Source organism: Salvelinus fontinalis, unplaced genomic scaffold (genome assembly GCF_029448725.1).
Source record: "Salvelinus fontinalis isolate EN_2023a unplaced genomic scaffold, ASM2944872v1 scaffold_1761, whole genome shotgun sequence".
NCBI classification, from domain to species: Eukaryota; Metazoa; Chordata; class Actinopteri; order Salmoniformes; family Salmonidae; genus Salvelinus; species Salvelinus fontinalis.
The window spans coordinates 1-9,791 of record NW_026601970.1 but is presented as its reverse complement, the minus strand read 5'-3'; positions in this window follow the sequence as shown (position 1 = coordinate 9,791).

The following is a 9,791-nucleotide window of genomic DNA, read 5'->3' as shown; positions in this document are numbered from 1 at the left end:
AGGGAAAACACAATATGTATTTCTATTAGCTAACCACGATAGCAAAAGACCCAACCGCATATTTTCACCATTTTTTTACTGCATAAGTAGCTATCACAAATTTGACCAAATAAAGATATAAATAGTCACTAACCAAGAAACAACTTCATCAGATGACAGTCTGATAACATATTTATTGTATAGCATATGTTTTGTTAGAAAAATGTGCATATTTCAGGTATAAATCATAGTTTTACATTGCAGCCACCATCACAAGTCTCACTAAAGCAGCTAGAATAACTGTCACGTTCCTGACCTGTTTTCCTTTGTTATGTATTTGTTTTAGTTGGTCAGGGCGTGAGTTGGGTGGGTTAGTCTAGGTTTTCTATTTCTATGTGGGGTTTTGTGTTCGGCCTGGTATGATTCTCAATTAGAGACAGGTGTGTATCGTTTGTCTCTGATTGAGAGTCATACAAAGGCAGCCAGGGTTTCACTGGTGTTTTGTGGGTGTTTGTTCTTGTGTCAGCGTTTGGGCCACACAGGACTGTTGCAGGTTGGTCACGTTTGTTGTTTTGTTAATTTGTAGTGTTTGTTTGTTTGCCATTAAAACATGAATACCTACTACTCCGCATCTTGGTCCGATCCATGCTCCTCCTCGTCTGAGGAGGAGAACGACTACGACAACCTTTACAGAAACACCCACCAAACCAGGACCAAGCGGATTGGAGAAGGACGGCAAGAACAAAAGCAATGGAGAGAAGAGGAATGGACATGGGAGCAAATATTCAACGGAGAAGGACCCTGGGCTAAGGTGGGAGAGAATCGCCGCTCTCGGGAGGAGAAGGAGGCAGCCACAGCCCAGGAGCGCTGGTATGAGGAGGCAGCACGTAAGAGTGGCTGGAAGCCCGAGAGGCTCACCCAAAAATTTCTTGGGGGGGGGGGGGGGGGGGGGGTGGCTAAAGGGGAGTGTGGCGAAGCCGGGTTGGATACCTGAGCCAACTCCCCGGGCTTGCCGTGGAGTGAGAGGGCGTCGTACTGGTCAGACACCGTGTTATGCGGTAAAGCGCACGGTGTCCCCAGTACGCGTGCTTAGCCCAGTGCGGGCTATTCCACCTTGCCGCACTGGGAGGGCTAGGTTGAGCATCGAGCCGGATGCCATGAAGCCGGCTCAACGTATCTGGCCTCCAGTACGTCTTCTCGGGCCGGTGTACATGGCACCAGCCTTACAGGTGGTGTCCCCGGTTCGCCTGCATAGCCCAGTGCGGGCTATTCCACCTCGCCGCACTGGCAGGGCTACGGGGACCATTCAACCTGGTAGGGTTGGGGAGGCTCGTTGCTCAAGAGCACGTGTCCTCCTTCACGGTCCGGTATATCCGGCGCCACCTTCCCGCCCCAGCCCAGTACCACCAGTGCCTACACCACGCACCAGGCTTCCAGTGCATCTCCAGAGCCCTGTTCCTCCTCCCCGCACTCGCCCTGAGGTGCGTGCCCTCAGCCCGGTACCTCCAGTTCCGGCACCACGCATCAGGCCGATTGTGCGTCTCAGCCGGCCAGAGTCTGCCGCCTGCCCAGCGGTGCCTGAACTGCACGGCTGCCCAACGCCGTCTGAGCCATCTGTCTGCCCAACGCCGTCTGAGCCATCTGTCTGCCCAACGCCGTCTGAGCAATCCGTCTGCCCAACGCCGTCTGAGCCATCCGTCTGCCAAGCGCCATCTGAGCCATCCGTCTGCCACGAGCCGTTAGAGCCGCCCGTCTGTCCCGAGCCGTTAGAGCCGTCCGTCAGTCAGGAGCCGCTAGAGCCGTCCGTCAGTCAGGAGCTGCCAGAGACGCCAGCCAGTCAGGAGCTGCCAGAGACGCCAGCCAGTCAGGAGCTGCCAGAGACGCCAGCCAGTCAGGAGCTGCCAGAGACGCCAGCCAGTCATGAGCTGCCCTACAGTCATGAGCTGCCACTCAGTCCGGAGCTGCCACTCAGTCCGGAGCTGCCACTCAGTCCGGAGCTGCCACTCAGTCCGGAGCTGCCACTCAGTCCGGAGCTGCCACTCAGTCCGGAGCTGCCACTCAGTCCGGAGCTGCCACTCAGTCCGGAGCTGCCACTCAGTCCAGAGCTGCCACTCAGTCCGGAGCTGCCACTCAGTCCAGAGCTGCCACTCAGTCCGGAGCTGCTGCCCCTTCTCCCGGAGCTGCTGCCCCTTCTCCCGGAGCTGCTGCCCTTTATCCCGGAGCTGCTGCCCCTTATCCCGGAGCTGCTGCCCCTTATCCCGGAGCTGCTGCCCCTTATCCCGATGCTGCCCCTTCATTTAGGTGGGTTTAGTTGGAGGGTGGTCATTGGGCGGGGGATACGGAAGCGGGGAGTGACTATGGTGGGGTGGGGACCTCGCCCAGCGCCAGAGCCGCCACCGTGGACAGACGCCCACCCAGACCCTCCCCTAGACTTTGTGCTGGTGCGCCCGGAGTTCGCACCTTAAGGGGGGGGTTCTGTCACGTTCCTGACCTGTTTTCCTTTGTTATGTAATTGTTTTAGTTGGTCAGGGCGTGAGTTGGGTGGGTTAGTCTAGGTTTTCTATTTCTATGTAGGGTTTTGTGTTCGGCCTGGTATGATTCTCAATTAGAGACAGGTGTGTATCGTTTGTCTCTGATTGAGAGTCATACAAAGGCAGCCAGGGTTTCACTGGTGTTTTGTGGGTGTTTGTTCTTGTGTCAGCGTTTGGGCCACACAGGACTATTGCAGGTTGGTCACGTTTGTTGTTTTGTTAATTTGTAGTGTTTGTTTGTTTGCCATTAAAACATGAATACCTACTACTCCGCATCTTGGTCCGATCCATGCTCCTCCTCGTCTGAGGAGGAGAACGACTACGACAACCTTTACAATAACTACAGAAACCAACGTGAAATACCTAAATACTCATCATAAAACATTTATGAAAAATACACGGTGTACAGCAAATGAAAGACAAACATCTTGTGAATCCAGCCAATATTTCAGATTTTTTAAGTGTCTTACAGCGAAAACACAATAAATCGTTATATTAGCATACCACATATGCAAACGTTACCCGAGCATTGATTCAAGCCAAACAGAGCGATATCGTTATCATCGCCAAAATATATTATTTTTTTCACTAACCTTCTCAGAATTCTTCCGATGACACTCCTGTAACATCATATTACAACATACATATAGAGTTTGTTCGAAAATGTGCATATTTAGCGCCACAAAAATCTTGGTTATACAATGAGAATAGTAGCAAAACTGGTCTGAAAATGTCGGGCGCCTTCTTTGAGAGTGATCTAGCCTAATCGATAACTAATCATAAACTTGACAAAAAAATACAGGGTTGACAGGAATCGAAAGACAAATTAGTTCTTAATGCAATCACTGAATTACATTTCTAAAATTATCCTTACTGTGCAATACCGGGTCCGCCAAAGCGAAGCTACACAAAACAAAATGGCGATATATGCGTTTAACATTGTTCAACAGAACAGCAATTTATCATCATAAATAGTTCTTACTATGAGCTGTTCTTCCATCAGAATCTTGGGCAATGTATCCTTTCTTGGGTCTAATCGTCTTTTGGTCGAAAGATGTCCTCTTGTCCCGTCGAAATGGACACTAACGTTCGACCGGTACTGGAAACGTGCCCAGCGCTTCAAAGTGCATCACAAAGAACTGCATCAAAATCGCAGTAAACGGATATAAATTGCTATAAAACGGTTTAAATTAACTACCTTATGATGTTTTTAACACCTATAACAAGTAAAAACATGACCGGCGATATAGAAGTGCCTAAACTATAGCTTGGAAGGAGGCCAGTCCCGACGTCCTTCGTGCGTCAGGCGCATGAAGAAAAGAAAGCTACTTCCGCCTTGTGGTCTTTTATACTTACTGACATCTAGAGGAAGGAGTGGGCAGTGTTTGTATCCTCATAGCATTTACAGGGACTTTAAAACTGACCTGGGACCAGAGGCCAAGATTTCTGAAATCTCACTCCCTGTCAGGAAAAGTGCTGTAGAATGAGTTCTGTTCCACTCAGAGACATAATTCAAACGGCTATAGAAACTAGAGAGTGTTTTCTATCCAATAATAACAATAATATGCATATTGTACAAACAAGAATTGAGTACTAGGCAGTTTAATTGGAGACCAATTTTCGCTAAGTCGAAACAGCACCCCCTATATCCCCAAGAAGTTAATAAAGAATAAGAACGTGAACACTACAAGCTACAAAACAATAAATGTGAAAACCGAAAACATTCCTATCTGGTGCAGAACACAAAGACAGAAAACAATCACCCACAAATCAACAGTGCAAACAGGCTACCTTAAAATGGTTCCCAATCAGAGACAATGACAAACACCTGCCTCTGATTGAGAACCATATTAGGCCAAACAACAAACCCAACATAGAAACACAATACATAGAATGCATACCCAGCTCACGTCCTGACCAACTAAACAAAGAATAAACAAAGGAAATAAGGTCAGGAACGTGACAGGGGGACACAAGTCATTTTTCCAACAATTGTTTACAGCCAGATTATTTCACTTAAAACTCACTGTATCACAATTCCAGTGGGTCAGAAGTTTACATACACTAAGTTGACTGTGCCTTTAAACTGCTTGGAAAATTCCAGAAAATTATGTCATGACTTTAGAAGCTTCTGATAGTCTAATTGACATAATTTGATTCAATTGAAGATGTACCTGTGGATGTATTTCAAGGCCTACCTTCAAACTCAGTGCGTCTTTGCTTGACATCATGGGAAAATCAAAAGAAATCAGCCGAGACCTCAGAAAGAAAATGGTAGACCTCCACAATTCTGGTTCATCCTTGGGAGTCATTTCCAAATGCCTGAAGGTACCACGTTCATCTGTACAAACAACAGTACGCAAGTATAAACACCATGGGACCACGCAGCCGTCATACCGCTCAGGAAGGAGACGCGTTCTGTCTCCTAGAGATGAACGTACTTTGGAGCGAAAAGTGCAAATCAATCACAGAATCACAGAAAATGAGCTTGTGAAGATGCTGGAGGAAACAGGTACAAAAGTATCTATATCCACAGTAAACCGAGTCCTATGTCAACATAACCTGAAAGGTCGCTCAGCAAGGAAGAAGCCACTGCTCCAAAACCTCCATAAAAAACCCAGACTACGGTTTGCACCTGCACATGGGGACAAAGATCGTACTTTTTGGAGGAATGTCCTCTGGTCTGATGAAACAAAAATAGAACTGTTTGGCCATAATGATCATCGTTATGTTTGGAGGAAAAAGGGGGGGGGGGGCTTGCAAGCCGTATAACACCATCCCAACCGTGAAGCACGGGGGTGGCAGCATCATGTTGTTTGGGTGCTTTGCTGCAGGAGGGACTGGTGCACTTCACAAAATAGATGGCATCATGAGGCAGAAAAATTGTGTGGATATATTAAAGCAGCATCTCAAGACATCAGTCAGGAAGTTAAAGCTTGTTTGTAAATGGGTCTTCCAAATGGACAAAGTTGTGGCAAAATGGCTTAAGGACAACAAAGTCAAGGTATTGGAGTGACCATTACAAAGCCCTGACTTCAATCCTATAGAACATTTGTGGGCAGAACTGAAAAAGCTTGTGTGAGCAAGGAGGCCTACAAACCTGACTCAGTTACACCAGCTCTGTCCGGAGGAATGGGTGAAAATTCACCCAACTTATTGTGGGAAGCAAGTGGAATGCTACCCGAAACGTTTGACCCAAGTTAAACAATTTAAAGGCAATGCTACCAAATACTAATTGAGTGTATGTAAACTTCTGGGAATGGGAACTTCTGACCCACTGGGAATGTGATGAAAGAAATGAAAGCTGAAATAAATCATTCTCTCTACTATTATTCTGACATTTCACATTCTTAAAATAAAGTGGTGATCCCACTGACCTAAGACAGGGAATGTTTACTAGGAGTAAATGTCAGGAATTGTGAAAAACTGCGTTGGGCTAAGGTGTATGTAAACTTCCTGACTTCCACTGTAAGTAGTGAGTCACAAACAAAACAGGTGTTGTGCAAATATAGAATGGCACTTTCAAATACAAATCACAGTCTGTAAATATGCCCATGTAGTTTGACAAACATCTGTCATGATCCAAAAGCCAATCATCATTAACACAAACAAATGATGATTAGCATATAAATGCAAGACAGGTTTTTTATGGTTAACATAGAACATTTTACAAACATATTTCTTACTCTGCAAACACAGTGGTCAAAAACGTTTTTGTAACTATGACAACATTTGTGACTCCACAGTTTACATTTGTGACCTGCATTTTACATATTTGCATATTTGTGACTTGCATTACATTTGTGAGTTGACTCACACTTGTGAATTGCTCCACTTATTTGTGAGTGACCTCACATATTTTTGAGTTGTGTTTTACAGATCACTTTGTACAGATTTTTCGTAGACGGAATCCGGTTCTCATAAAAATAAGATACAACTAAATATATCACAGTTACTTTTAGAAATGCATCTGTTTGGTATCCTAGCTTCCTTTCTTTCTTTCCTATCTTCATTTACTACTTTCCTAGCTTGCGTTCCTCAATGCCTTTCCTCCCCTTCTTTCCTATGGTAGGTCTCTTTTCTCCTATACTTTTCTAACTCCCTTTCCCTTCCTTCTTTCCTAGCTTCTGTTCCTTGATCCTTTTCCTTCCTTTCCTAGATCCATTTCGTTCTTGCCTTGCTTCCTTTCCTCATTTCCTCCTTTCCTTACCCACTTTCCTTCCCTAGATTCCTTTCCTCTCCTTCCTAGATTAATTTCCCCGTATTCCAGCTTCTTTTCCTCCTACTACAGTAGTGACTTTGGGCCTTCTACATTACTACCACTGTTACGTTAATGTTCTGCCACCGAAGGTTACTCAGGAAAAAAGCAAGTTTAGCTTTAAAAAACAAATAGAAAGCATATTGTGTCACAGTGGCTCTCCTCTTTCAAAAGCTCTAATTTAACTTTACTGTATATACGAATATGAATATGTATATATGAATAGTGTGTAAATATTATTTTTGTTGTCTTTGGTGACTTTCCTTCGTATATAACAAGGATCATGGATGTACTAAAGATATTAACACTGCTCTCACTTCATGAGTGAAGACAACCCGTGCCTGGACATTGCAGTGTCCCTGTTCAAGTCCCCCTTCAGAGACTGTTTACCGGCCTGTAAAGGACATGTGTCAGGCAGGTCACCTGTAGTACACACATACTGTCTATATTAACAGGCCAGAACTGAAAGATACAAAGTCACCCATGCCTTACTTTTGCCACTTCACTGTGTGTTTGAGTGTCCACTTAATCCACTCTATGTGTTTTACATGTATTTTATTGTCTGTTCAATTAAATAGCCATGTATGTATGAGGTTGTCACATTTTTCTCAGTCATCATGTGCCAATGACTATAATGCAATATGCAATTATGTCCAAAGCATATTATAAAAATATCTAAAACACTCAAAAACATATTAGAAAACACTCCAAAACACTCTAAAGCATATTAGTAAACACTCAAAAACATATTAGAAAACACTCCAAAATACTTTAAAAAATAATAGAAAACACTCCAAAACACTCTAAAACACTCAACAACACTCCACACCAACACCTATTACACCGGAATCCCACTGTGACATAAATGTTTGAATGATGCTGTTTACCAAAAGAATGTGCAGAGACATCATTCATAATGGGATTGTGATGTAATATGAGTTGTTTTGGAGAGTTTTTTAACATGCTTTAGACAAGTTTTCATAATGCACTGTAGTCAATGGCAAGTGATCACTCATTAAAATGTGTCTGCCAGCTTTCTCTGTAATGATACAAATGCTTGCTGCTACTGTTATAGTGAATGTAATAGTAGCAGTACTAGCAGTGTAGACGGCACAACGACACTACTGTAGTCGGAGGAAAGGAAGGAAAGAGAGCAAGGAAAGGAAGTTGGGAAAGGAAGCTAGGAAATTAGAAAAAGAGTGGAGGAAAGGAAGCTAGCGAAGGAGGAATGGAAGATGTGAAAGACCAAGGAATTAAGCTAGTAAAAGAGGAAAGGTAGCTAGGAAAATATAGGAAGAAAGGGAGCTAGGAAAGCAAAGGAGGGGAGGAAGGGAAAGGGAAATAAGAAAGGATTGGAGGAAAGAGAGCTAGGAAAGTAAATGAGCAGAGGAGAATAAGAAAAGTGATCCAGGAACTGAAGCTAGGAAAGAAGGAATGGAAGATAGGAAAGACCAAGGAAAGGAAGGTAGGAAAGGATAGAATGAAAGGGAGCTATGAAAGGAAGCTAAGGAAGGAGGAAAAGAAAGGGAAATAAGAAAGGATAGGAATCCAGGGAAAGAAAGGAGAAAAGGAAGTAAAGGGTTCAAGGAAAGGAAGCTAGAAAACCAAACAGATGCATTTCTAAAAGTCATTGTGATATATTCATTTTGATCTTATTTTTTTATGAGAATTGAGGATGTTCTAATCTGAATTCAGTATCTTAAATCTGCACAAACCTATCTGTAAAAAAAACTACTTTCAAATATGTGAGGTCACTCACAAATGAAGTCAGCAGAGCAACAGGCACATTTGAATGACCTCACACGACTAATGCAATTCAAGAAGACGGAATATACAGATTACAAATGTTGTCATATTTACAAAATCTGAAACTGTAAGTATATGCCTAAGTATCATTCTCAATCAGGGACAACGATTGACAGCTGTCTCTGATCGAGAATCATACCCGGCCGAACACAAACAACCCAACAAGAAAATAACACCTCGACAACCCACCCCAACTCACGCCCTGACCAACTAAATAAACACAAGAAAAAGGAAAAACAGGTCAGGAACGTGACAATCAGCAATGTCATCGCAGGTTGGATCCTTAACATAACATAAGGATTTAATTATCACCATGGGGAAATATTCCCCTTTATAAGGACCTTAGCCAGTCACCCTGTCATAATTATACCAACCCCTGACACCACATGGAGATTCACAGCTTGCCAGTTCTCAGTAATGTCTCTAAACCAAACTGTATAGGGTTCTCAATGATGTCTCTAAACCAACTGTATCGGGTTCTCGATGATGTCTCTAAACCAAACTGTATCGGGTTCTCAATGATGTCTCTAAACCAAACTGTATAGGGTTCTCAATGATGTCTCTAAACCAAACTCTATAGGGTTCTCAATGATGTCTCTAAACCAACTGTATCGGGTTCTCAATGATGTCTCTAAACCAACTGTATCGGGTTCTCAATGATGTCTCTAAACCAACTGTATCGGGTTCTCAATGATGTCTCTAAACCAACTGTATCGGGTTCTCAATGATGTCTCTAAACCAACTGTATCGGGTTCTCAATGATGTCTCTAAACCAACTGTATCGGGTTCTCAATGATGTCTCCAAACCAACTGTATCGGGTTCTCAATGATGTCTCTAAACCAAACTGTATCGGGTTCTCAATGATGTCTCTAAACCAACTGTATCGGGTTCTCAATGATGTCTCTAAACCAAACTGTATCGGGTTCTCAATGATGTCTCTAAACCAACTGTATAGGGTTATCAATGATGTCTCTAAACCAAACTGTATCGGGTTCTCAATGATGTCTCTAAACCAAACTGTATCGGGTTCTCAATGATGTCTCTAAACCAACTGTATCGGGTTCTCAATGATGTCTCTAAACCAAACTGTATCGGGTTCTCAATGATGTCTCTAAACCAACTGTATAGGGTTATCAATGATGTCTCTAAACCAAACTGTATCGGGTTCTCAATGATGTCTCTAAACCAAACTGTATCGGGTTCTCAATGATGTCTC